This window comes from Stegostoma tigrinum, chromosome 34 (assembly GCF_030684315.1).
Source record: "Stegostoma tigrinum isolate sSteTig4 chromosome 34, sSteTig4.hap1, whole genome shotgun sequence".
Classification (NCBI taxonomy): Eukaryota; Metazoa; Chordata; class Chondrichthyes; order Orectolobiformes; family Stegostomatidae; genus Stegostoma; species Stegostoma tigrinum.
The window spans coordinates 9,251,146-9,278,509 of NC_081387.1; the positions used below are offsets into that span (position 1 = coordinate 9,251,146).

Sequence of the window (27,364 nt, forward strand, 5' to 3'; positions counted from 1 at the left end):
GTGACATGCCATAATCTGTCTTTCCGTGTCTCAGCGCCAAATTTTGTCTGATTATGCTGCTTTAGATGTTTTACATCAGCTCATTTGACATTGTTGGATTGAGTGAGATAACCCATTATAAAGCCCATTGGAGATGGATGAAGCTGGAGCCATTTTTTCACTCAGTTTCATATTTGTTTACAGAGTGAAACATTACAAGCATGTACCTCCTACCTCAACCAGCAATAGTTTCATGAAATATCTCTTTTTATCTGCTTGAGTAAAAGTTTAAATAACTCTTTCCACGCATATGTATCAAACTCAACGGATCCATAATTAACATAAATAGCCCCACTGCTCCAAGCGAGTGTCAAAGTTGGTCTTCCAAAACTTGGTTTGTTGTATTTATTCATTGGATGTCACTGGCTGGGCCAGCACTTATTGCCCTGGACAAAGTAGGGGTGAGCTGGGGCATCTAGGGATAAGCATGAAATGCTCTGGCTTGTAATTGGTTTATTTTCTATTTATTTGCTATTTTAATTGACATCAACAGATAGCCAGTGGACTGGAGGCCCAGGCAGTTTGGAGATGGTTAGCATGCCCAGAGCCGAACAGGGACAGTTGCTGGACTGGGAACTGGAGAAAGTGGTCAGTGGCTTGCAAGCCCAGTCAGACCATGTGTGGAAGAATTGATGCATTGCAGGCCCTTTATAGGAAGACTGTAATGCTCGCCATAGAGTCATAGAGATATGCAGCACAGAAACAGACTCTTTAGTCCAACACGTCCATGCTGACCAGATATCCTAAATTAATCTAGTCCCATTTGCCAGCATTTGGTTTGTATCCCACTTAACCCTTCCTGTTCATGTACCCATCCAGGTGTCTTTTAAATGTTGGAATCATACCAGCCTCCACCACTTCCATATATGCACCTTCCTCTGTGTGAAAAGGTTGCCCCTTAGGTCTCTTTTAAATCTTTCCCATCACCTTAAAACTATGCCGTCTAATTTTGGTCTCCCCTACCCTAGAAGAAATACCTTGTCTATTTCCCCTGTCCATGCTCCTCAGGATTTTTTAAACCTCTCAAAGGTCACCCCTCAACGCCCCCCCCCCCCACCACGCTCCAGGGAAACTAGCCTCAGCCTATTTCAGCCTCTTTCTGTAGCTCAAACCCTCTAGCTCTGGCAACATCATTGTAAATCTTTTCTGAAACCTTCCAAGTTTCACAACTTCCTTCCTATCATAGGGAGACCAGAATTGAATGCAGTATTCCAAAAGTGGCCATCCAATGTCCTGTATAGCAACAACATGACCTCCCAACTTCAATACTCAACGCACTGACCAATGAAGGCAAGCATACCAAACACCTTTTTCACTTATCCTTTTAACATTAGTTTTTTTTTAACTTACAGTATGAATAACTGGAAGGTAATTTTAAAAAAATTTCTCTATTTCATATCTAAGATTTGTACTAAGATAGTTTGTACCTAAGATGTGTCACCCATGTGGGGTGACATTGAACATTTTTCACTGTGCTCCTGTACTTCTGTGCTTGAATACATGTGAGAATAAACTTCACTAATTCGAGTTCAGTCACACCCAAAGTGACACTAGCACTTCCACTTTCAGAAGCTGCTAATTCTGAAAGTTGCCACTAAGACTGCTGGCACTTGATAGACAGGTTAGAGAGTAATCACATATTAGAACACTAACATTGCAGGGAGATGGAAATCCTAAATGCAGAGAAACAATCTCAGAAGCAGAGACTCGAGCATAAATGTTGGCATAAACCTTGGGTTGAATGGCCTTTTTCTGTGCTATATAGTCCATGGAATTATGAACTACACAAGATCAAAAGACCATAAGACATAGGAACATAAATTAAGCCATTCAACCTATCGAGTCTGCTCTGCCGTTCAATCATGGCTGATAAGTTTCTCAATCCCATTCTCCCACTTTCTCCCCGTAACCTTGGAGTTCCCTTGACAGTCAAGAACTGATCTATCTCTCAAATACACCTGGTCTCCACAGCTTTCTGTTGCCGTGAATTCCCTAGATTCACCACTCTCTGGCTAAAGAAGTTTCTCCTCATCTCTGTTCTAAAGGGCCTTCCCTTTACTCTAAAGCTGTGCCCTCGGGTCCTAGTGTTTCCTGCTAATGGAAACATCTTTCCAATGTCCACTCTGTTTAGGCTGTTCAGTATTCTGTAAATTTCAATTAGATCCCTCCCCTTCCTTCTAAATTCCTTTGAACATAGACCCAGAGTCCTCAAACATTCCTCCTGTGTTAAGCCTTTCATTCCAGGGATCTTTCTCTTGAACCTCCACTGGACCTGCTCCAGGGACAGTACATCTTTCCTCAGGTGTGGAGCCCAAAATTGCTCACAATATCTAAATGTGATCTGACTTATAAAGCCTCAGAAGTACTTCCTGCTTTTATATTCTAGTCTACTTGAAATAAATGCCAACATTGCATTTGCCTTCCTGACTACCAACTCAACCTGCAAGTTTTCCTTAAGAGAATCCTGGGACTAGGGCTCCCAAGTCCTTTCCACTTCAGATTTCTGAATTTTCTCCCCATTGGAAAATAGCCTGAGCCTCTATTCTTCTAGCAAAAGCGCATCACCTTTTCATTTCTATTCCATCAGCCAGATTTTTGTCCACTCTCTTAACCTGTCTAAATCCTTCTGCAGCCTCCCCACCTCCTCAATACTACCTGTCCCTCCACCTATCTTTGCATCATCTGCAAACTTAGCCAGAATGCCCTCAGTTCTTTCACCTAGATCATTAATGTATAAAGTGAAAAGTTGTGATCCCGACACTGACCCTTGCAGAACACTGTTAGTTACCGGCTTTCATCCTGAGAAAGACCCTTTTATCCTCACTGTTTGCCTTCTGCCAGTCAGCCAGTCTTCAATCCATGCTAGCACCTTGCCTCCAACACTATGGGCCCTTGTCTTACTCAGCAGCCTCCCATGCAGCATCTTGTCAAAGGCCTCCTCGAAGTCCAAGTAGATAATATCCTTTGGGTCTCCTTGGTCTAGCCTGCTTATTACCTCCTGAAATAACTACAACAGATTTGACTTTGCCCTATTTTGACATACAATGGTATTCCAAGTATTTAGTAATTTCATCCTTCACAATGGACTCCATAGTCCAAACAATAACTGAGGTCATGGTTGTTTGGCCGGTAATTTCCCATCTTTTTTCTCATTCCTTTTTAAATTGCGGGGCGGGGGTGGTTGCAATAGTGATTTTTCAGTCCTCTGGGATCCTTCCTGATTCCGGTGATTTCTGAAAGATCACCACTAATACCTCCACCATTTCTTCAGCAATCTTCTTCACAACTCTGGGGTGTTGCGCATTTTGTCCAGGTGGTTTATCTGCTTTCAGCTCTTTCAGTTTTTCTACCATCTTCTCCTTGCTGATGGCCCCTGTACTCACCTCTGTCCCCCAACTCTCTTCAAGTTTTTGGAATATGACTCATGTCTTCCACCATGAAGACTGACACAAAGTACTTGTTCAGTCCCTCCACCATTTCTTTGTTCCCCATTACTACTTCTCCAGAGTCATTCTCCAGTGGATCAACGTCCACTTTTGCCATTTATATATCTAAAAAGACTTTTGCAATCTTCTTTTATATTACTAACGAGCTTACCCCCAAATTTAGTGTCCCCCCTCCTTGTTTCTTTTTTATTGTTTTCTGTTGGTCTTTGTAGGCTTCCCAATCCCCTGGCTTCCCACTGCCCTTTGCCACATTATATGCTTTCTCTTTTGCTTTTATACTGTCCCTGACTTCCCTGTCAGCCATGGTTGCTTCATCCTCCCTTTAGTATGCTTCTTTCTCCTAGGGATGCGTTTTTTACTGTGTCTCCTGAAATACTCTCAGAAACTTCTGCCTTTGTTGTTCGACTGTCTTTCCTGTTGGACTCCTCTCCCAGTCAATTCTGGCCAGCTCTTCCCTCATTCCTCTATAGTTGCCTTTATTGAACTGTACTACTGTAACATCTGATTCCACTTTTTCCCTCTCAAGTTACCTCCTTTGGATTCCTTCATCTTGAGGTCCCTTATCGAGTCTGCCTCATTGCTCATCACTAAATCGAGAGCTGCCCGTTCCCTAGTGGGCTGCTCCAAAAAGCCATCTTGTAGACTTTCCACAAATTTCCCATCTTGCAACCTGATTTTCCCAGTCCCATCTGCATATTGAAATCGCTCATGATCACTGTAACCTTGACTTTCTTGCATGCTTTTTCAATCTCTTAGTGAATCTTGTGCCCAAAGTCCTGACTACTGTTTGGAGGCCTGTACTTAATTCTCAGTATAGCTTTTCTCCTTTAACTTTGTGGTTCCTCAATTGTAGCCACAAAGATTCTACATCTGACCCTACATGATTTCTTGCTATTGATTTAAGTTAATTTCTTACTAATAATGCAACCCCACCCCCTCTGCCCACTTGTCTGTCTTTTCAATACAATGGATACCCTTGGATATTTAGCTCCCAGTCCTTGTCTCCTTGTAGCTGTGCCTCCATGATGCTCACCACATCATACCTGCCAAGTTCGATCTGTGCCACCAGCTCATTTACCTTGTTTCATATACTGCATGCATTCAGATACAACACCTTAGGTCCTGTATTTACAGTCACTCTTCTCATTGTCATTCGTTTGTCTGGTGTGCTTGAAGTTTGATTCCTAATCCTTTCCAAACACTCTGTCTTATTTTATGTGCCGGAGAGTTTAATGCCTCTCCCGAGTTCTCCTTTCTCTTCATTTTTCCCATACTCTTCCATGCAGCTGAATCCACCCCCAAAAGTGTTAATTGCTGCTTTGTTTCCCATTGGCTGTTATACTTCTTGGAGATTTACCCTTCACTTACATCCCACTTGCTAGTTTCAAGTCCTGTTGACCACCCTATTTTCCCTAGAACTTTGGTCCTAGCTCAGGGCAAATGGAGACCATTCCAACAGTATAGATCCCTCCTGGCCCAATACTGATGCCAGTACCCCACGAAAAGGAACCCTTTTCCCACACCACTCTTTTAGCCATGTGTTTACTTCCGTTATTCTCATGCCCCTTGCCAATTTGCAAGTGGCTCGGGTAGTAAACCGGAGATGATAACTCTTGACGTCGTGTTCTTTAACTTAGTTCCTAGTGCCTGATAATCTCTAAACAGGTCCTGTTTCCTAGTCTTGCCTATGTTGTTTGTCCCAACATAGCCCTGAATCCTCTCCCTCCCTCTCCAATATCCTTTCAAGCCGGTCAGAGATGTCCCTCACCCTGGCACCAGGCAGGTAACATACCATGTGGGGCTGTTTATTCTGCTTACAAAGGATTCGATCCATTCTCCAAATATACAAACTCCTACAACTATCATTTGTCTTTTTGCTTCACCCTCTTGAATTTCCTCCTGTGTCATGGTGCCAAGGTCAGCTGACTCATCCTCCCTACAGCTGTGCTCCTTATCCACACAGGGAGCAAGTAGCTGGGACCTGTTGGATAAGGTCAAGATCTGAGTCTCCCTCTAGCTGCCTCACTTGTAGTTGCAACATGCTGTCCCTGGCCACTGACCGAATTTGTGCTTTTTAATCTACCAGATGTGACTGCCTCCTGAAACACAGCATCCAGGTGACTCTCCCCCTCCTGGATGTGCCGCAGTATCTGAAGCTCGGAATCCAGCTCATCAATTCTGAGCCGAAGTTCTTCCAGCATCCAACACTTGCTGCAGATGTGGTCACTGCAGCTCGCAATGGGATCAACTAGCTCCCACATCATACAACTACAACTTGAAATTATCATACCAAATTGTCTCCAGACACTTCTCGGGGACTTGTGTGGCCGGCGTCAGTGTGGACCCAACTCCTGGCACTCCTGGACTTGTGTTGAAATCTTGCACAGTCTGAGTTGGAAGGGCCTTTTGTTACTAGAGTGCAGGAGGTTGAAAGGTGACCTTACTGAGGTTTATAACATCATGAGGGGTGCAGATCGGGTTAACGGTAGGCATATTTTCCATAGGATGGGGTATTTCAAGACGAGGTAGCATATTTTTAATGTCAGAGGAGAGAGATTTATAAAAGACATGGGGGCCAAATATTTTACACGGAGGGTTGTTCACTTGTGGAACAAACTTCCATGAGGAAGTGGTGGATGTGGGCACAGTCACAACATTTAAAAGACACTAAGGTAAGTACATGAATAGGACAGGTTTGGATGGACATGGGCCAGGTGCAGGCAGATGGGCCTAGTTTAGTTTGGAATTATGTTCAGTATGGACTGGTTGGACTGAAGGGTCTGCTTCCGCGCTGTGTGAGTCTATGACTGTGGCTGGCAGACTGTACTCTTATTTCTCTATTTTTCTAATTTATTGTTGGACATTTTATTTCTCAGTTTTTTTTCCCCTAAGAATTTGTACTTATGAATCTATGTCGAGATGCCTTGGTACCTAAGTGGCGACTTGTAAAGCTTTCACTGAATTCATGTGAGAGCATGTGACAAGAAAGCTAATTCTATTTCATGAGAGCATAGTCAGTTAGAAAGTAAAACTGCACCACAGGATGGCTTTATCTTCCCTTCCAATTTCATTTTGATTTAGTTCCTTCCCTCTCTCCCTACCTCTCCTTCATCTTTTGGTTGTCTGCTTTACCCTTAACACACTTGTATGCAAAATTAATCATATGGAAAATGCGAGTGATTCATGGTTAATGGATGAAAAAAAACCACGGTGACTTGGTGTTAGAATAAAAAGTTGTGTGTAAGAGCAATTCTGGCTATAGAAACTGCAGAAAGAAAGCAAAACTGGCACAAAAAGGGTATTAGGGCACATTACCAAAAGCTTGTTCAAAGAGACAGGCTTTAAGCAGTGATTAAAGGAAGTTGTTGGAGTGAGGGAATCAGAGAGCTCACAGTCTAGAGAAGCATGGAGGGATTTGAACACAAGGAAAAGAATTATAAATCAAACATTGGTGAATAAGATGGGAAGATCCCATGCAGGGTTGATTGCGAAAGAAATGCCTTACACTCACATAACTGAGCGGAGAAATGTTACAGCCAAAGAGGTGAAGGGGACGGATAACATCACAAAGAGGTGGGGGAAAGCCAGAAAATGAAAATGTTTCTGCCTTAGGTTTTTTTTGGGTGGGAGGAGACCAGTGAGACAGACAAGTGTGAAGCAGAAGGAGAGACTTGAGTAACTGAAGAGAAGGCTTTAAGATCAGTGCGGATGGATGGACGTTAGGACTTGTTCTCATTCCCCTGTGAACGCTGTTGCTCACGAAGAGGGATGCCCCTGTGCACAATGGGGAGCGAGGACTCAGCGAATGTTTTGCTTTTGGTCAGTGACCTTTCCCCCTTGGACACTGAACGCGGCAGCTGTTGCCTTTTCGGACCTTGGCCTGCATTGTGGCCTCCTCGCTTTGCCAAAAACAAACCAACCTGCACTCAATCTCTCACCCTCGCTGTCCCCCCTCCGGGTGATCAATCAAACTGATCGATCGCCAAGCTACTGCTGGCAGTCTCGTCACCTCATTTACAAGTGAATAGCCTGAAAGGAGGGGCTGTGAGAGGGGGGTGGAGATGATGAGGAATCTATTCTGCCTGCAATAAGAAAAGAGAATTTGCTTTTCAGATTAGCTCGGGTCCATTAAACAGTAGGGGGGTGGACAGCGGCGGCGGCGGAATCAGAAATGGGATGGAGCCTATGGGAAAAACGAAACAAAATAGGAGATTTGGACATTTGCAAACTGAGACAGAATAGGTCAGAGCCAGGATTCACACGGATGCCTGAAGTAAAAGTTGGGCTGGCAAATATTAAAGGCACAGTGTCTTCAAGCAGATTGATTTATATGCCAACAGGGTTACGGTGACAAAAGATGCTTTAATTCTTTATGAACAAGACACAGAGAGAGAGAGAAAGAGAGGTGGTGGGGGGGGGGGAACATCACTGAACATTGGCATTTCAGAAGTTATTTTAGTTTGATTTTTTTTCTTTTTTTGTTTTGTTGCTTGTCCTCTTGTCAATAATTCTTCCCTGCATGCCCATGACTGAGAGTCGGTCTCCCATGCTTTCGGTCGAGGCCTTTTGGGAAGGGTATGGTTGAGCCATCACTGACTATTTGTTTGCCAGGCTGCAGGATACATGAGCATAATGAAGAGCAGATGGAGTAGACCACTCGGCCCTTTCATCCTGGTCCGACATTCAGTACCACATTTTTAAAATCTCATCCAAACCTATATTCAAATTGCTTAATACCTTTTATACCCAAAAAGTCTAATCATGTCTATTGTCTTGAATGTTCTCAAGAGCTGACTGTCCACAACCCTTTGGGGTAGAGAAGTCCCAAATTACACAATCTTTGAAAGAGGGCGTTTCTCCCTAACTCCGTCCTAAAGGCTTAACATCTTCTTTTGAGACAGTGACACCATGTTCTTGACTTCCCAAGCTGGTTGGGTGGGGGTGGGAGCAGGGAAAGCATCCTCTCAACAGCATCTTTCCGTACGTGTCCCTAAAGATTTTTATATGGTTCAATCATTCTTCTAAACTCCAGCCAATGCAAGTTTAGTCCACCCAACATTCACTTATCCCAGAGACTAATATTGTGAATCTTTGTTGCGCTCCCTCTGAAGTAAGTGTAGACATCCTTCCTCAGGTAAGGGACCAAATCTACACTTGATTTGATTTGATTTATTGTAGTCACATGTACCTAAGTACAGTGAAGAGTTTTGTTTTGCAAACAGTATAGGCAGATTATGGCAAACAAGGATGTACAGATCACAGGGTGTTTAGACATGGTCAGACATACAAGGTCACAGCTGCAAAGGAGGTGCACAAAGCAAGATCAACATTAGCAAGATCAACATTATTTGAAATTTGAGCAGTCCATTCAGCAGTTTAATAACAGCAGGGAAGAAGCTGTTCTTGAGCCACAGTGCTCCAGATACAGTTTCGTCAAGGCCCGGTATAATTATACTAAGAGTTATTTACTAATTTAATCCAATCCCTTTGTGATAAAGACTGATATGCCTTTTGATTTCCTGATTGTTTGCAAACACATAATACCAGGTCACATTACTAACTCACATATCATGACATAGCCTCACTGATCACTTGTATATCATAACATATCCTCACTGACATTTAGGGTATAGTTATATCAAACACTAATACAGGATGTATCCACACTGACCATTCACATACTCAGACAGGTATTTCAATTAATGTTCATATAGCAGGGCGTATTCTCACTGGCCACTCATATGGCATCACCAACTTCTCACATACACAGCACACCCTCATTAAGCATTCACCTATCAGGATAAACCTGATATATGAGCAATTGACTATTGATAAATCAGGACATAACATTACCAATGGGGCATGCTCTATGACATTCTCTCAGCAACCAGTTATTTACCAGTGTGTGTCTTCACTGACTGCTTGCACAACACTTATATTAAACCAGGACAAAACCATACCAAATACTCATAGACCAGAGCATACCCTGACTGACCATTCATATACCAGGGTATGCCCTAACCAACTACTCATATATACCAGAACATATCCTCACTAACTACTCATGTAGCAGGCCATACCCTCATCAGACATTCATATCAGGGCAGAACTTCACTGACCACACCAAGCACTAACATTTTGGATTACAACCGCACTGACTGTTCACATCTCCAGACAGACCTCAACAGCTGTTCATATACCAAGGCATAACCATACAAAGGCATTCACATACTGACCACTCATATACAACACACTGAGTTCTGACGAAGGGTCACTGGACACGAAATGTTGACTCTGATTTTTTTCTTTTCTTCATGGATGCTGCCAGACATGCCAAACTTTCCCAGCAACTTCTGTTTTTGTTCCTGACCACTCATATATCAGGATGTACCCTCACTTACCACTTACATATTAGAGAAATCCCTCACTGATTAGTCATACAGCCACACACATCACTAATAAATCAAAGTGCACCGTCACTGGCAGTTCATGATCTGAGGGAGACTTTGTGTCAGCACAGGCCCTCTGAATGTAAGAACATGAGGAATAGGAATGGGAATAACCAATATGGCTCTTCAGGACTGTTCTGCCATTCAGTAAGGTTATGCTGTTTGTTCACCTCAACTTCATTTTCCTGCGGTATGCCCATATCTGCTCAGTCATGTGTCCAAAATGTGATGGAACAATCATGCTAGTTTATATCTCTGGACAAATGCAATAAGTACGTGGAAAATAGGAGTAGGAGGAGATATTTCAGTTCTTTCATTCAATAAGCTCATGGTTCCTCTGACTGTACCCTTAGTTCCAAATTCCTGCCTGTCCTCCAATGCTGTTTGGCTCCCTTGTGAGTAGAAAACAATCTAAACAAAGACCATCGATTTGTCAGACACTCTCTGCCAGCTTGTTTCATTTGAATGTTATTCTGGTGCTTTTTGGTCTGCGAACCCGTCCCTTCAACTTCCCTACCCTCAATGGTTGCCCAACATGTAAACTCAGATGAGCAAGCTCTGACCACAGGCCAGCTGGGTGTGAATACACTCCTTAGTAACTTTGTTGCCTCTTTAGTCCCAACTCCAACATTATTATAACTGATAACAAAAGCCATGGAAGAAAGTGTTTGTTTTAATATTCTTCTCCATTGCATTTTGAGTGCTGTGGAAATATCTCTACAAGTCAAAGGGAAGCAAACAGCCTAGTGGCATTACTGCTAGACTGTTTATCAAGCAACTCACATAATGTTCCGGAGACCTGGGTTTGAATCCAGATGGTAGAATTTGAATTCAATTAAAAACATCTGGAATGAAGAATCTAGTAGCTATCCTGAAACCATTGTCATTTTTTGGAACAGCCTGCCTAGTTAAGTAATCTCATTTAGGGAAGAAAATCTGCCATCCTCACTTGTCTTGGCCTATATGTGACTCTAGACCCACAGCAATCTCTTCTGTCAGAAGGCTGTGAGTCTTTGGAACTCCTTGCCGCAGAAAGTTGTGGGGGGCAGAGTCCTTGTGTATATTTAAGGCTGAGATAGATCGGTTCTTGCTCAGTTGGGGAACAAAGGGTTACAGGGAAAAGGCAGGAAAGTGAATGTGAGGAATGTCAGATCGGCCACAATCCAGTTCAATGGTGGAGCAGGTCTGAAGGCAAGAACAGCCGACTGCAGTTCCTTTTGTTTTATGGTCATACAGCAGCTACCTCTCAACTGCCCTCTGAAATGGCTGAGTAAATCACTCATCTCATCACCACTTTCTCAAGGGCAACTGGGGATGGGCAATAAATGCCAACCAGCCAGTGACATCCATGTTCCTCGGGTGAATAATAAAAAGGTTCTAGGTATTCGAGGGCTGTCCTTGGGGGTTGACATATTGTTCCCTAAATCTCGTACCAACATTACATTTGACTTCTTAATTCAACTACCATTTGTGGGAGACTCATGGTTGAGTGCCATATCCCTCAAAGCATCTATTCAACCAAAAGCAATGCAAATCTTATGTGGTCTTCTCATTCGCATCAGAATGGTTGCAGTGCCATTTCAACAGAATGATACTGAAGATAAGGGCATTAAATAATGAGGGCAGGGAATATAAATGTGGCTGGCATCTCACCCATGATCAGGGAGTGATCTGATCGAGGTGTTGAAAACATCTGATACATGGTAAGAAACGTTAGAGTGGGAGCACATTAAAATTATATTAAAGTGATGGTGGCAGCCTCCCGTCTCCCGAGATATGTTCTTGTTGTGTGGTGCTCAACCTTGTTCTTGAGCCTCGTCTGGTGTGACATGAAAGCCCAGCCTGGGATTTGCAGCCCCTGTTGCACTTACACAAAGTTACACCATCTCCAGCTTCTGTTTGCTCTACAGCCTCTTCTTGGGGAGCTGAATGTATCATTTTGCTCACTTCTTCCCTATATCCTTTCAATCTGCCACCAGCGGGCATGGCCCTCACTAATGATTCCCACCCCGCCCCATTGTCAGTTGTCCCATCTGACATTGATGTTCAAATTTGAGCTACGTCATTTATGAGAGAAGTGGAGCAGCAGTTTCTGATGCAATGCAATGGGAAATTGAGAAGTCTTTTCCCCTGATGTAGGGTTCTGGGATCAGTTGACCTTTTGTGACCGACTAACTTGCAGCAATGGTTGATTGGTGATGGACATTGTTTTATTAAACACTGAAAGCACATATAAAGACAGTCAGCTTAGAACAGGTCACTCGGTGTCCTTGAATATGCTTCAGCCTCTTAATGATTTGTGGGCATCACAGGGGCTGGGGTACATCACAAATCCATGGAATGTCATTCTCGTTTAATTGATACACTTTGAGATTTTGCGTACAATTCAAATGGCCCTTTAAGGGGTTATTGCCTGATTAATTTGAACTAATTTTATTCAGTTGCCCTCTATTGTTGAACAAATTATATAGAGTAAGTTCCTTCATAACAGTAGGGCCTTGGGCAATGTGGTAGAACAGAGGGATCCAGGGGTGCAGATAAATAATTCTTTGAAGTTTGCATCACATATAGACAGGGTGGTTAAAAAGGCATTTGGCACATTTGCCTTCACTGCTCAGTCCTTTGAGTGTAGGAGTTGGGATGTCTTATTGAGATTGTAGAGGACATTGTTGAGGCCTCTTCTGGAATGCCACGTCCCATTCTGGTCACTCAGTTATAGGTAAGATATTATTAAGCGAGAGAGGGTTCAGAAGAGATATGCCAGGGTTTTGCTGGATATGGAAGGTTTGAGTTATAAGGAAAGCCAGGGTAAGTTGAGACTTCTTTCACTGGAGCGTAAGAGGTTGAGAGGTGACCCGATAGAAGTTTTTAAATATTGAGAGGTCTAGATAGAGTTTATGCTAGTAATCCTTTGCCTAGGATGGGGGATTTCAAGACTAGGGTCACATTTTTAAGGTGAGAGGAAAGAGATTTAAAAAAGACATAGAAGCAATTTTTTTATGCAGAGTGTGGTTTGCGTGTGGAATAACGTGCTGAGGAAGGCGTGGGTGAGGGTACAATTACAACGTTTATAAGACATTTGGACAAGTACATGGATGGGAAAGGTTTGGAGGGATAGGGGCCAGCAGTAGCCATGTGGGACTAGTTTAGTTTGGGATTATGTTTGCCATGGACTGGTTGAACTGAAGGGTCCGTTTCCATGCTGTATGACTCTATGATTGTATATCCTCTATTTCTCCTCCAGCCGTGAGCTTGCTCCCCAAAACCAGCTGCCAATGTTTCCTTTACTAATATTTGTCGTTGTTGCCACTGAATATTGCTATTGAGTCTTCAGGCTGTGCAACACTGATCACAACAATTCATTGTGGACAGAACATTCCCATCTCTCATTTGGGTTAGAAAATCACCTTAACTTGGAGTTCTCACTACACTAACCTTGCTGCCAGCAGACAGAGTTGCGCTCCAGCCACTCTGCAACTATTCATGATTTCACACAAATCTTACAGTTTTTTTCCACGTTTAAGATGAACACTTCTGGGATGGGAAGGGACCTATATTTGGCTGGGGCCTCTGGCTGCTAGTGTGCATTTCTGAAGATCTGATGTGTGTTTTGAACTGGAAAAAAACTTGCCCTCCCTGATAGTGGGACCTCAGAGCAGATCTGGATATAGAGTACACGGTGTAAAAGATATCGAGACATACAGCATGCAAACACACCCTTCAGTCCAACGAGTCCATGCCAAACATAATCCCAAACGTAACATGGCAGGTCCTCCAAAGGTATATTTTGCCAACTTCTGATGGTATCTGAAACAAAACAAAATTAAAGAGGAATGAGGTGACATGGGAATGGGGTGGAGCACAGGATGGTTGCTGTTCCACGCTGCATTGAATGAAACCATAAGTACATTTATAAATAAGTATAAAACTTGGCACACATATGAAGAAAAGGTGGACAATTTTACAGCATGGTGTACAGGTAAACATAGGAAATTTTCCACTTTGTTGATTGATTTTATTGTCACGTGTATCTGAATATAGTGAAAAGATTTGTTGACGAGTGGTACAGGCAGATCACAGCAAGCAAAGCATGTACAGATCCAAAAGGCTGAGAAGCATACAAGTAACATTGCAGGTTACATTATTTGAGGCTAGAGTCCATTCAACAGTCTGATAATGGCCGAAAGAAGTTGTATGTGCACACATTAGGGCTTCTGTATCTTCGAACTGACGGAAGAGTTTGTGCTATGGGTCTTTGATGATGTTAGCCACTTTTCCGCTGCAGTGAGCCATGTAAGTAGAGTCCATGGACAGAAGGTTGGCTTCCATAATTGTCTAGCCTGTGCACACCACCTTCTGTAGTTTCTTATGGTCCTGCTCACAGCAGTTGCCATACCAGGCTGTTATGCACCCAGTTTGCTTTCAATGGTGCATCTGGAGAAGCTGGCGAAGGGCCTTATAGACATGCCAAATTTCCTGAGCTGCCTGAGGAAGAAGAGACATTGTTCTGCCTTCTTGACTGTCACATTTACATGGGACGTCCAGGACCAGGTCGTTGGTAATCGTCACTTCGAGGAACTTGATGCTCTTCACTCTCTCAACCTCAGTTCCATTGATGTATAGGGGGTGTGTTCTCCTTCTTTCTTTCTGAAGTCAATGATCAGTTCTTTAGTTTTGCCGACATTGAGAGACAGATTGTTTTCATTGCACCAAGTCTATTTTCATTCTGTATTTTGAGTCATCATTGTTAGGTATCTGTCCCACTACAGTGGTGTCATCTGCAAACTTGTAGATGGCATTCATTCAGAATTTGGCAACACAGTTGTAAGTGTACAAGGAGTACAGTAAGGTACTGAGGATGCATCCTTGGGGGTGCTCCAGTATTGGGTGTTACTGTGGATGAGGTGTAGTTATCGATCCTCACTGATTGCAGCCTGTGGATCAGAAAGCTGAGGATCCAGTTTCAGAGGGCAGAGCTGAGATCAGTCTGGACGGGATAATGGTGCTGAAAGCAGAGCTGTAGTCAACATTCAGGAGTCTGACATAGGTATCTTTGTTGTCCAGATGTTCCAGGGATGAGTGCAGGGCTAGGGATATGGTATCCTCTGTGGATCTGTGATGTCGGTAGGCAAAATGTAGGGGATTAAGGCAGGTTGGGAGACTGGAGTTGGGCCATGACAAGCCTATCGAAGCACTTATTGATTATTGAAGTCAGAGTTATTGAGCGGTAGTCATTAAGGCATGCTGCATGTGTTTTCTTGGGGATGGGGATGTTGGTGGTTTTCTGAAAGCAGGTGAGGACTTCAGCTTGTAGGAGGGAGAGCGTGAAGATGTCAGTGAATACCTCTGCACAGGAGGTTCACACAGGATCGGAGCGTTCGGCTGGTGACACCGTCCGGGCCCATTGCTTTCCTTGGTTTAACTCTCAGGAAGACCAATCTGACACCTAATTTTATTTGGTCTACATAGGACTACTAATTGTTCTCAATATAAAAGATTACACAGTCATTAATTCAAAGAACAGCAGGAAAGCTGTGCTCAGTGTCCTCAGACAAATGAGTATCCTTGAAACTACATCACTATAACAAATAAAATGATCTGGCAATTATTGCAGGTCTATTGTGTGACCTTGTTCTGCATTACTACAGTGACTACAATTATCCTGTAACTTTAGATAACTACACCTCATCCACAGTAACACTCAACACTGGAGCACCCCCAAGGATGCGTCCTCAGTACCTTACTGTACTCCTTGTACACTTACAACTGTGTTGCCAAATTCTGAATGAATGCCATCTACAAGTTTGCAGATGACACCACTGTAGTGGGACAGATATCTATATGGTAGCACTTCTACCATAAAATGGGTTGATGGCTCATGAGATGCAGGAAGGCTCTATGCAAACGACAGTCTTATTTTATGCAAAATTCTTTGCATTCAAACCAAACTGAATTCAGCCAGGTTTGCATAACCAACAAAGAATAACTAGTTCTTTGTACATAAAACCTACGCAATCAAATGTGCAAATATTGACAAAAATATTTTAGGCTGTGAAAATATAATAATATAGTATATTCTAAAATCTTAAATTTAACACGAGGCAGAAATCAGTAACAGATAAATGAGTGTAAAACATCCCACAGAGTACATATAGTGGAAACATGATCAAGGCAGATGCCCTGGATTTCCCTGTGTACCATGTATTACCCATCATGCTCTGTCACCTCCACCGCACCACCGCCCCGCCCCCGCCATTCCACAAACCCTGATGGTAATGACATTGCCACCAAATTTCATTATAGCTTCACAAGGGATTCCAACTGGTTATTTTTGTTAATCAGACTTTGAAACTCCCTCAGTGACTGCTCATGGTCTGGTAGTTCATCTTCCTTTCTTGGGGCTACGCTGTCCTGGTTTGTGGAAAATGTATTCCAACTCAGAAGTGCAACTCTAACTTTTCACCAAGCCAGAACCGCCCCTGGGTTTTGTTTCCTGGACTCTAATGTGGCTCGGTTGCATGAGGCAAATACTGACTGTGCGTTTCCTTCACCCTCGCTCATGGATGCTCTGTGTTATTAATGGCACATGGCTTCTTTTGAGGTCCACAGCTCTCAGAGATTTTCCTGAGCTTTAGCATTCCCAACCAGCACCCATTAACTCCAAGAACCTGTGTCGGCATTCTTGCTTCATAAATCAGTGTAGTTCAGTCCTTTATCAGCAGTCCATCTAACCAGTCGTTTTCTGCAATGAGATAGCACAAACTGCAGATGCTGGAATCAGAGACAACACAGTGTGGAGTTGGAGGAACACAGCAGGCCAGGCAGCATCAGAGGAGCAGGAAAGTTGACGTTCAGAAATGGGGAGGGGTAAGCGAGCTGAGAAATAAATAAAGAGAGGAAGGATAGGGCTGGGGAAGGTAGGTGGGATGGTGATAGGTGAGTGCGGGTAGGTGGTGGTAGGGATCGGTCAGTGTGATCGGTGACAGAGAAAATGGACGGGTTGTGTCAGGTCAAGGAGGCAGGGATGAGAGGGAGGGTTGGACATGGGATGAGGCCAGGGATGGGGAGATTTTAAAACTTACCTAAGCTCAGAGCCTTCTTCTCCACGCAAACTGGAGGAACAATACCTCATATTCTGCCTCAGGAGTCTATACCCCGATAGCCTAAGCATGGAATTCAACAGTTTCAATTTCTCCCCACCCCCCTCCCCCCCAGACCTCATCCCATGTCCAACCTTCCCTTACATCCTGGCTTCCTTGACCTGACACAACCTGTTCATCTTCTCTCCCACCTATCCGCCCCTCTCACCTCACTGACCACAGTTACTCCAGCTCCACACTGTGTTATCTCTGTTCTGCAATGAGCCTGCTTCTGGTTGTAACTGACTCTCACAATCTCTGATCCCAAATCTGCTCCTCAGTGACACCCAAACTATTTTGTGCGATCTGTCAAAAACCCTACAACAAACCCACCCTTGTTCCTAGGCAAAACAGTATGTAAATAATATCTTAGAACTGTCAAATGTAGGAACCACTTGGAACTCTCTGTTTTCTGTATGCAACAATGTTCACCAAGTGCTGGCTCTACCAACAGAAAACACATGAGAAAATGAGAAGATAACTACAGGATAATCCAAGGGTTTCCAAAATGAAGATGTTGGTGAGACATTATGTCCAATGGCCAGGATTGGATGCAAACTTTCCACATTGTTGTTCGAGTGCTCAGAATGCCAACAAGGTCAAACATTACAGCCGACAGCTTCCCCACATTCGTGGGAATGGCTGGGTAAACCCTGGACTCAACTTTTCAGGTTCTTTCATGGGCTCAATATGCTTCATCATTGTTGATGCCCACTCAAAGTTGCTGGATGTGCATAAAATTCATTCATCAAACATGACGATGACAGTAGAAAAACTGTGCACATCCTTTGCAATACATAGACTCTTGGAAGTGTTGGTCACAGATGATGTGCAATCATTTACCAGCGGGAAATTTGAGTTTTTCCTAAAGTCGAACGGTATTTGTCACATAAGGACAGCTCCCTACCATCCATCATCCAATGATCTGGCAGAAAGAATGGTTCAAACTTTGAAGGCAAACTTAAAGAAACCTCCTACAGCTTCACTACCAAACTGTCCCAGTTCCTATTTGATTATGGGATCACCCTTCATTCAACTACAAGGGGTAGCTCCTGCAGAGTTGCTAATGGGGAGAAGACTCTGCACCAGGCTAAATTTGATCTTCCTGGGGGATTGGGGAGGGGCTGGCATGCCATGACAAATACCAATTCCAGACACAAGACTCTGCTAAGTGAGAGAGAAAGTTTGCTTCAGGGGATGAAGTTTGAACCATGAGAATAACCCTGTATGAACGAGGGGTATCGTTGGCATGAGGTCAGGTTCAGTGTTGTATAAATTTCAAGTAGATGCGATGGTCCTGTATAAGCATGAGGACCATATGAAAGCATATTCTCAAATGATGCTGAAGCAAAATGTTCCCAGCTCCTTATCAGTCTCCTATAGTTCTTCCTCTCCATCAAGCATTGAAAATACCTTAGAATCTGAGATGGACACAGAGGATGTCACCACTTTGACACCTTTGCAGGCTGCAGAAAAGAATGAATTTCTTTCCAGACACTCATGGCGCAAGAGACATGCTACTGGGCAGTACACACAGTCCGTATCAGAGGCAGAGTGAGAGGAACCTAGCCCTGTGCTAAAACACCACAGGATGAGCTACAAAAAAAAAGAACTGGCCTAAGTCCCTGGATCCAGAGGGAAGGATGTAATGATTGTGATGTTGACAGCCCGGTGGAGCACACAGAATATGAAGGGGGGTGGGCTGTGCTTAAGCCTGGTTCAATCAGGGATCCCTGGCTGACAGATAAGAACAAGAGTGTCAGGCAGCCTGCTCACTCTGAGAACTGACTCTGAGGAAGCTGGATCAGTGGCAGTGGCTCTCCACGTGTAAATAAAGGGTGACTTGGTGACAGGATACTGGCCTCAGTGGAGTTATTTCAGCCCACTCTTTATTGTTCTTAAACATGCAGTACGGAGCTGCCTTCTTGAACCAGTGGAGGCTATGTCATGTAGCTACATCAACAGTGGTGGTAGGGAAGGGAGTTCCAGATTTTTGAGTCAGCAGCAGTGAAAGAATGGTGATGTCACTCCAAGTCATCGTGGAAGGCAACTTGGTTCCATCTGCTTGCTGTCCTTGTCCTTCTAGCTGATAGTGGCTCAGAGTTTGGAAGGTGCTTTCAGAGCAGACTAGTTGAGTTAATGCTGTGTATCTTGCAGGAGGTATACATTACCAGTGTTTATCCATGGTGGGAGGAGTGAAAGGCGAAAATAGGCCATTTGGCTCAATAGGCCATGCCAAGGATTATACTCCACACTTAATCATCAAATCTAGCTGTGCAGACTTCAAATCCTTTCTACTTCATGTGCTTAATTGCATTCACGGTATTCATCAGCTACACCCGAAAAACATTCTAGCCCTCACAAGTTGGAACATCTGTCCATTTAAAACCCTTCATGATTTTAAAACCCTCAATTGGGTTATATCCAAACTCACAGCTCAGTCTCCTCGCCAGTTCTCCAAGGTTTCTTTTATTTAGAGTCCCAGTTTGTTCATACTTTCTTGATAAGTGTAGCCTTTCAATTCTGGCGTCACTCTAGTAAATTCCTTCTGTGCACCATCTCCTCTTCGATATCCTTTCTATAATATGAAGAACATAACTTGTTCTGGGCCGCAAGTGAGGTCAAATTAAGGTTCAAAACATATTTAACATATCCAATCTGCTTTCTAAAAATTCCTTTTCTCTGGCTGTAAAGCCTGGGGGCTTATTTGTTTTGTCATGTCTTTATTAATCTAGATCTCTTCTTTCAATGATTTACGTAGCTGCAACCTCACACTACTTTCCCTCTGTATCCTCTTGATTTTCTAAAGGTTTACTAATCTCCCTTTTCCTTCTGAGCAAAGATCTGTCACGTCAGTCATTTATTTATCTCCCTTCATGAATCCTAATGTGAAGCTCACCCACCAGTGAACAGACAAAAACTGGCTCCCATGACACCCCGACCATTTCAGCTCACAAGTGTCTCCACCCACCCTGCCGTGAGGTGTCATCCAAGACATCAGTGACCCTTTTCAAGGAAGCCAGCGAGCCTCCTGTCAGTTGGGCACTGGGACAAAGTGTTTGTTCTTGCAAAAGCTTTGGAACTCTGCCTGACCACCGCTCCCCCCACTCCCCCACCCACTCTCCCCTGCCCTTCCCTTGAGCACAGCAGTTCCTGGGACTGGACTGGAGGTCAGTTTTACACACCCGCTGTCAGTGACCCATGTAAATGACTGGGTCTATCACGGACAACAGGCCCGTCCCATCCTCCTGCATTGTCTAGCCTGCCCCTGAGGTGAGGGACCGTTTAGCTGTCAGATGGGCAGATGACCGTGAAGGTGAACTGATCTCATGCCTCAACTGACGGCCCATTTATTTGATACCACCATTGCCCTCTCGAGCTTCAGCTTTTATGACCATCTTCACTCCTGAACCCACTGAAGTAGTGACCAGAGGTGTGTGTGTGTGGTGTTTCTTGGCCTCTGAGTGTCTGCAGCATGTCACAGCTCAGACTGAGAATGCAAGACATACATTTACATCACACTTTTGTGACTTCAGGGCATCCCAAAGCAGTTTATACTGAATGGCTTTTGCAGCAAAGTCGCTACTGTAATGTGAGAAATGTAGCAGTCAGTTTGCACAATGCAAAATCCCACAACAGCAATGCAACACTGATCAGATCATCACCATTTGTGATTGTTGGTTAAGGAGTAAGTATTGACTCAGGACGGAAAGTGGGGTTTTCCTTTGAAAAACCATACTGGGATCTTTTACCCCCAAATGTTGTATACAGCAGTGCCTCAGTTTAACATCCGGTGTGAAAGAGAGTATCTGCGACAGTGCAGCACTGGGTGTGTCAGCCTGGACTACATTTACAAATCTTGGGAAAAAGCTGTTCAACCACGCTGGGCAGACAACGGTTCTTAGCCCATGCTGTGGTTCATTTTAGCCTCTGCATCACAAATTCCAAATTCAGGATCAACTCCAGGTCTTCAGCACAAAAATCAGTCATAGAGCTGTACAGCACGGAAACAGACCCTTTAGTCCAACTCGTCTGTGCTAACCAGGTATCCTAAATTAATCTAGTCCCATTTGCCAGTGTACGGCCCATATCCCTTTAAGCACCCCCTATTTGTGTACCCATCAAGATTCCTTTTAACTCTTGTAATTGTACCAGCCTGCGCCACTTCCACTGGCAGCTCTTTCCAGACATGCACCACTCTCTGCGTGAAAAGGTTGCCCCTCAGGCCTCAAATATATCTTTCCCCTCTCACCTTTAATCAATGCCCTCTGGTTTTGGACTCCCCTGAGAAAAAGACCTTTGGCTATTCACCCTTTCCATGCCCCTCATGATTTTCTAAACGTTTATTCGGTCATCCCCCCCAGCCTCCAATGCTCTGGGGAAAATATCCTTAGCTTATTCAGCCTCTGCTTATAGCTCAAATCCTTCAATGCTGGCAGCACTCTTGTAAATCTTTTCTGCATTCTTCCAAGTTTCACAACATCTTTCCTCTACTAGGGACATCAGAACTGAATGCAATATTCCAAAAGTGGCCTGTCCAATGTCCTGTACAGCCGCAACCATAACCTCCCAACTTCTACACTGAATGCACTGACCAATAAAGGCAAGTGCACCAAACATCTTCTTTGTCACCCTACTTCTGACTCCACCTTCAAGGAACTATGAAACTGCACTCCAAGATCTCTCTGTTTGACACCAATCCCCAGGGCTCTACCATTAACTGTATAAGTCCTGCCCTGGTTTGCCTTACCGAGATGCAACAGCTCACATTTGCCAATCCTGTGTGATCCTGAGACAGTGCTACCCTGTTGTAAGTGCCATCTTTGGGATGGAGTATTAAACCGAGGCCATGTTTGACTACTTGGGTAAATACGAAAGCATGGTATTATTTGGAAGAGCAGGAGTGTTATTTCCAATTACCTAGTCAACATTTGGAAGACCATAATACATAGGAGCAGAAGTGGCTATTCAGTCCTTTGAGTCCAGTCAGCTATTCAATGAGATCATGGTTGATCTAATAATCCTGAACTTTTCTTTTTTGCTTTGACCCCACAGCCTTGATCTCCGTACAGATTAAAAATCTGTCTGTCTCAGCCATTCATTTACTTAACCTCTACAGCCCTCTGCAGTGAAGGATTTCAGAGATTCATTATCCTCAGAGAAGAAATTCTTCTTCATCTCAGTCTTAATTGGGTGACTCCTTACTATGAGTTTATGCAGGCTGAACCTCAACTCTTCCACAAGGGGGCATCTACCCTGCCAAACCCCTAAAACTGCGTTTCAAAACGTCTTCTCTTATTCATTTAAATTTCAGTAAGTGCCTGGCTAACCTAGTCAACCTTTTCTCATCTAAAAAAAACCTCCATACTCAGGATCTAGTGAACCTTCTCTGGACTGCCTCCAGTGCCATTATAAATTTTCTTCGGTAAGGGGACTGTTCACTGTTCACAACTGTTCACAGTATTTCGACTGTGTCTAACCAGTAGTTTAAGCAACACCTCCCTACTTGATACTCCATTCCCTTTGAAATGACAGGCAATATTCCATTTGTCCTCCCTATAACATGCCAAACTTGGACACCAACATTTTATGATTTTTGCACTAGGATCTCAAATCCATCCATGCTGCAGCTTTCTCCAGTTTTTCCCCATTTAAATAATATTCAGCTTTTCTATTCTGCCCACCAATGTATACAACCTTACATTTTCCAACATTATATTACATCTGCCAAGATTTTGCCCATTCACTTAAATTTGTCTCTAATCAACATCACATGGATAAGTTATCTAGTTATTATTGTGTTGCTATTCATAGGAGCTTGCTGTTTGCAAATTGGTTACTATGTTTCTAACATTCCAACTCTGGCTATACTTCAGAGTTCATTGGCTACAAACACTTTAAGATTTCCAATGATTATGAAAAACACTATATAAATTCTATATAAACAAAACAGATACAGAAGAAAATACATCAAAGTTATAGCAAATTGAGCAACAAATAGTGAACTAACTCCACAGAGGCCAGTATCCCATCACCAATCACGAAAAGTAAGAAGAAAAGAATGTTGGATTAACTGGTGCTGACCCAGTACTAATGTGAGCCGTCCAGGACCATGTGGAAAGGAAGAACAATCTATGAAGTCAGAATGGCCACAAGTGATTGAGTGCTGTGAGGTGCCTTGTCTTGTGACAATATAAGTGCTGTCTCAAACCCCTTCAAGCTTTCTGAAGTTGCTGCATAGAGTCATAAGAGTTTTTACAATACAGAAAGAGGCCCTTTGGTCCATTATGTCTGTGATGGCCATCAAACATATTCTAATCGCATTTTCCAGCACTGAATCAGTATGCTATGGCATCCTAAGTGTTCATCAAAATAACTTTTAAATGTAATGTGGGTTCCCACCCGACAAATCCTTTTGGCAGGGAGTTCCAGATACCCATTCACCATCCGGATTTTAAAAATATTTTCCTCAAATACCCTCTAAACTTCCTGCTCCTTACTTAGAACTGTATCCCCTGGTGATTGACCTCCTTACTAAAGGGAAAAGACCTCACCAGATACCCCCTCACTGTTGTCTGCTCTAAGGAAAACAACCCTAGCCTATCTAGTCTCTCTTTAGGAGTGCCCCAGTCCAGGCAATGTCTTTTGAGAATCTCCTCTGCACTCTGTCTAGTGTAAGCATATTCTTTTTATAATATGGCAACAAGAACTTTGACTAAGAGGGAGAGGCTGAATAGATTGGGCCTTTCTTTCCCCGGTGTGTTAGAGGCTGGGGGTGACCTTATGGAAGTTTATAAAATCCAGAGGGGCATGGATAGGGTGAATGGCCAAAGTCTTTTTCCTAGGGTTGAGGAGTCCAAGACTAGAGTGTAACGGTTTAAAGTGAAAGGAGAGATTTAAAAAGGACCTGAGGGTTAGCTTATGCTGACGGTGGTGCATGTATGGAATGAGCTGCCAGAGGTAGTGGTGGAGGTGAGTACAATTATGTAATTTAAAAGGCATCTGGATGATTATATAAATTGTAAGGGTTTAGACGGATATGGGCCAAATTGTGACAATTTTGAGTAGGTGAGATTGGCATGTCTCGTTGGCGAGGACGAGATGAGTTTGTTTTTGTGCTGGTTTGACTCTGTAACTGCACAGAGTATGCCAGCAGTAGCCAAAGTAATGTTATGTGCAGCTCCATCACAACCTCCTTACTCTTGTATTCTTTGCCTTGACTAATGAAGACAAGTATCTCATTTTTTTTAGCTACATTATCAACGTCTCCTGCTGCCTTCAAGGATTCGCGGAGATGCACAAGTTCCCTCTGTTCCTCTATACTCCCTAAGGTTTTACCATTTTCGGGTACTTCTTGGCCTTGTCAATCCTTTTAAAGTGCATCTCTTCACAATTTTCAGGATTAAATTCTACTTGTCATTTTTAGCCTATCTGATCAGCTGATCAATAATTGCATAATGCTGTCATTGCAGGCTAATTGACTATTAAACCTGCCGCAAAAAGATAGCTCGGTGCTCAGCGCAAGGACCTTACAGAACTAAGGAGTCATATATAGCACACTATTCAACTCATTGAGTTTTTTCCCCCAATTCTCTCTCGAGGAATTGATTCAGCCCCATCCCCCATTTTGACCCCATATCCCTTCAAGGTTATTTCCTTCAAGAGCTCATCCAATTTCCTTTTTATATTATTTTGTTTTCCCTGTCACCTTGTCTGCATCCAATTTCAGAATAGTGCCACTCTAGCTGGTTTTAAAAAAAAACTTCCTGTCATTTACATAGATGATTTGGAGTTGCGGGGCCACGTGTGGTGTGTCAAAATTTGCAGATGACACGAAGGTGAGTGGTAGACCAAAGTGTGCAAAAGACATTGAAAGTCTGCAGAGGGATATAGATCATCTAAGTGAGTGGGCAAAGGTCTAGCAGATGGAGTACAATGTCGACAAGTGTGAGGTCATCCATTTTGGTAGGAATAACAGCAAAATGGGCTATGTTTTAAATCGAAAAAGTTGCAGCATGCTGCTTGCGGGGGGCTTGGGTGTCCTTGTGCATGAATCGCTAAAAGTAGGATTGCAGGTGCAGCAGGTATTAAAAAGGCAAATAGAATTTTGTCTGCCATTGATAGAGGGATGGAGTTTAAAAACAGGGAGGGGATACTGCAGCTGTATAGAGTCCTAATGAGGCCACACCTGGAGTACTGTGTGCAGTTTTGGTCTCCTTACTTAAGAAGAGATATACTAGCACTCGAGGCGGTGCAGAGGAGATTCACTCAGTTGATTCCAGAGTTGAGAGGGTTGGATTATGAGGAGAGACTGAGTAGACTGGGATTATACTGATTGGAATTCAGAAGAATGAGGGGAGATCTTACAGAAACATATAAGATTATGAAGGGAATAGATAAGATGGAGGCAGGGAGTAAAACTAGGTGAAACTAGGACGAGAGGGCATCGCCTAAAAATAAAGGGAGCAGATGTAGGACTGAGGTCAGGAGGAACTTTTTCACCCAAAGGGTTGTGAATCTGAGGAATTCCCGGCCCAGTGAAGCAGTTGAAGCTACCTTGCTGAACGTTTTTAAGGCAAGGCTAGATAAATTTTTGAACAGTAAAGGAATTAAGAGTTATGGTGAGTGGGTGGGTAAGTGGAGCTGAGTCTCAAAAAGATCAGCCATGATCTTTTTAAATAGTGGGGCAGGCTCGAGGGGTCAGATGGCCTACTTTTGCTCCTAGATCTTATGCTCTTACTTACCCAATTCTCTTCAATAAGAGTATTGTAACCCCGATCACCACTTATCCCATCCAATATCCCAGCAAACCCTTTGTTCTTTGAATAATGAAATTCTCTTTTGAAAACCATGATGTTCCCAACACTGAGATGACTGTATAAAATCTCAGTGAACTAAATGTCCCAGAAATTTAAGCAAAAACAAAGACCAAGTCCTTGACATCAAGGTTGGGAATTTAAAGTGGTATGCTACTAAACTTTTTTCCCCTCCAGAAAACCTAAGATGAGCATTTTGAAAAACACATCTCAAAAATGGAATAGCACAGAAGAGGGCTCAGTTACTACCCAATTGGGAAGAATGAGGGGAAAAGAAACAAGAAGGTGTTGCGAGCAACTCAGGTCTGGCACATCTGTAGACAGAGAAAGAGATTAGATGTTGGGATTTTATTATCACATCTACTCAAGTACAGGAATACAGTGTATAACATTGATGGCACCATCTTAGTTATCAAGGTACAAACAAAAAAAAACTTACGTACAAATTCGTACGAGAAACCAGCGTTAAACAAAGTTCAAAGGTGAGGGAAAAGAGTTAAAGTTTCAAGTCCACCTGATGAAGGGCTACTGGAAACATTGATTCCGATTTGTCTGTTCCCTCACTTCATCTCCAGAGATGCTAACCCAGACCGGCCGAGTTCCTTCCCAGCAGACAAACAGGAGGCTGGAAGAACACAGCAAGCCATGCAGCACCTGGAAGAAAGAAGTCAACGTTGACTCCTTCAGGGGAGCAGGAAAGTTGACGTTTCGGATCAGGACCCCAAACTTTCTGAAGGGTCCCGACCCGAAACATCAACGTTCCTGCACCCCTGATGCTGCCAGCCCTGCTGTGTTTCCTCCAGCTCCACACCGTGTTATCTCTTGACTCCAGCACCTGCGATCTCTAACGTTTACTTCTTTTTCTTTCCTCCGGATGCTACCTGGTTTGGCGTGCTTCTCCAGCCTCCTAGCTGTCTACCTCGTGTTCCAGCATCTGCTGGTTTTTTTTGGTTTGGTCTCTCGCCGGGCGCTGCCTCGCAGCCCTTCACGCCTCGCACTTTGCCATCGCCATCGACTGGAAAGTGAGGGAGACGGAAATGACGCCACTGACCACCCCGGGTGGTGGGCGGGGGGGATGCGGGAAGTGACGCAACGGACCTGTAAGGTGGGGGCCGGTTTTGCCGTTGTTGTGGGTGCGCGAGACCGAGAAAGTGAGAGAGACAGACAGACAGAGCGGGAGCACGGCTAACGCGGATCGGTGAACGGCAAGAGGAGTACGACCAAGGTGAGGAAGAAACGAACGAATCGGCGCAGGCCGGTAGCCAACGACAGGCCCCGCCCGCACCGCTGTACGTACGTTCGCACCCCCTTCTTTATACGTAAATAAAAATCAGGAAAGGCCTGGGGCCTACCGAGCAGGCCTGCGGTGGGCGAGGGCGGCTGCTCGAGCGGATTGGCCGCCCGCCGGACAGGCAGGCAAGCCAGCCAGCCAGCCACCCGGCGAGCGTGCGCAGCGGCGCGCGCCGACCCCTTGA

General features: G+C 43.8%; 1 protein-coding gene and 1 long non-coding RNA gene across 4 annotated transcripts in view; one reads left to right on the forward strand and one right to left on the reverse strand.

Moving 5' to 3' along the window:
• Positions 1-13,981: 13,981 nt before the first annotated feature.
• On the reverse strand, positions 13,982-27,150 carry LOC125446503 (uncharacterized). The gene is made up of 3 exons (XR_007246421.2): positions 26,771-27,150; positions 19,508-19,651; positions 13,982-14,581 (listed from the first exon to the last, which is right to left on the reverse strand). It is a non-coding gene; the product is annotated as an uncharacterized LOC125446503 (long non-coding RNA).
• Positions 26,973-27,364, forward strand: part of LOC125446501 (E3 ubiquitin-protein ligase RING2-A-like) — a 40,480-nt gene continuing 40,088 nt past the window's right edge. For 2 of the 3 annotated variants that reach the window (XM_048520130.2, XM_048520132.2), the window contains exon 1: positions 26,973-27,114. The gene's annotated coding sequence lies outside the window, so the exon portion shown is untranslated. Of the gene's footprint in view, positions 27,179-27,364 lie in introns of all 3 variants that reach the window. The other variant, XM_048520131.2, reaches the window with a different exon arrangement.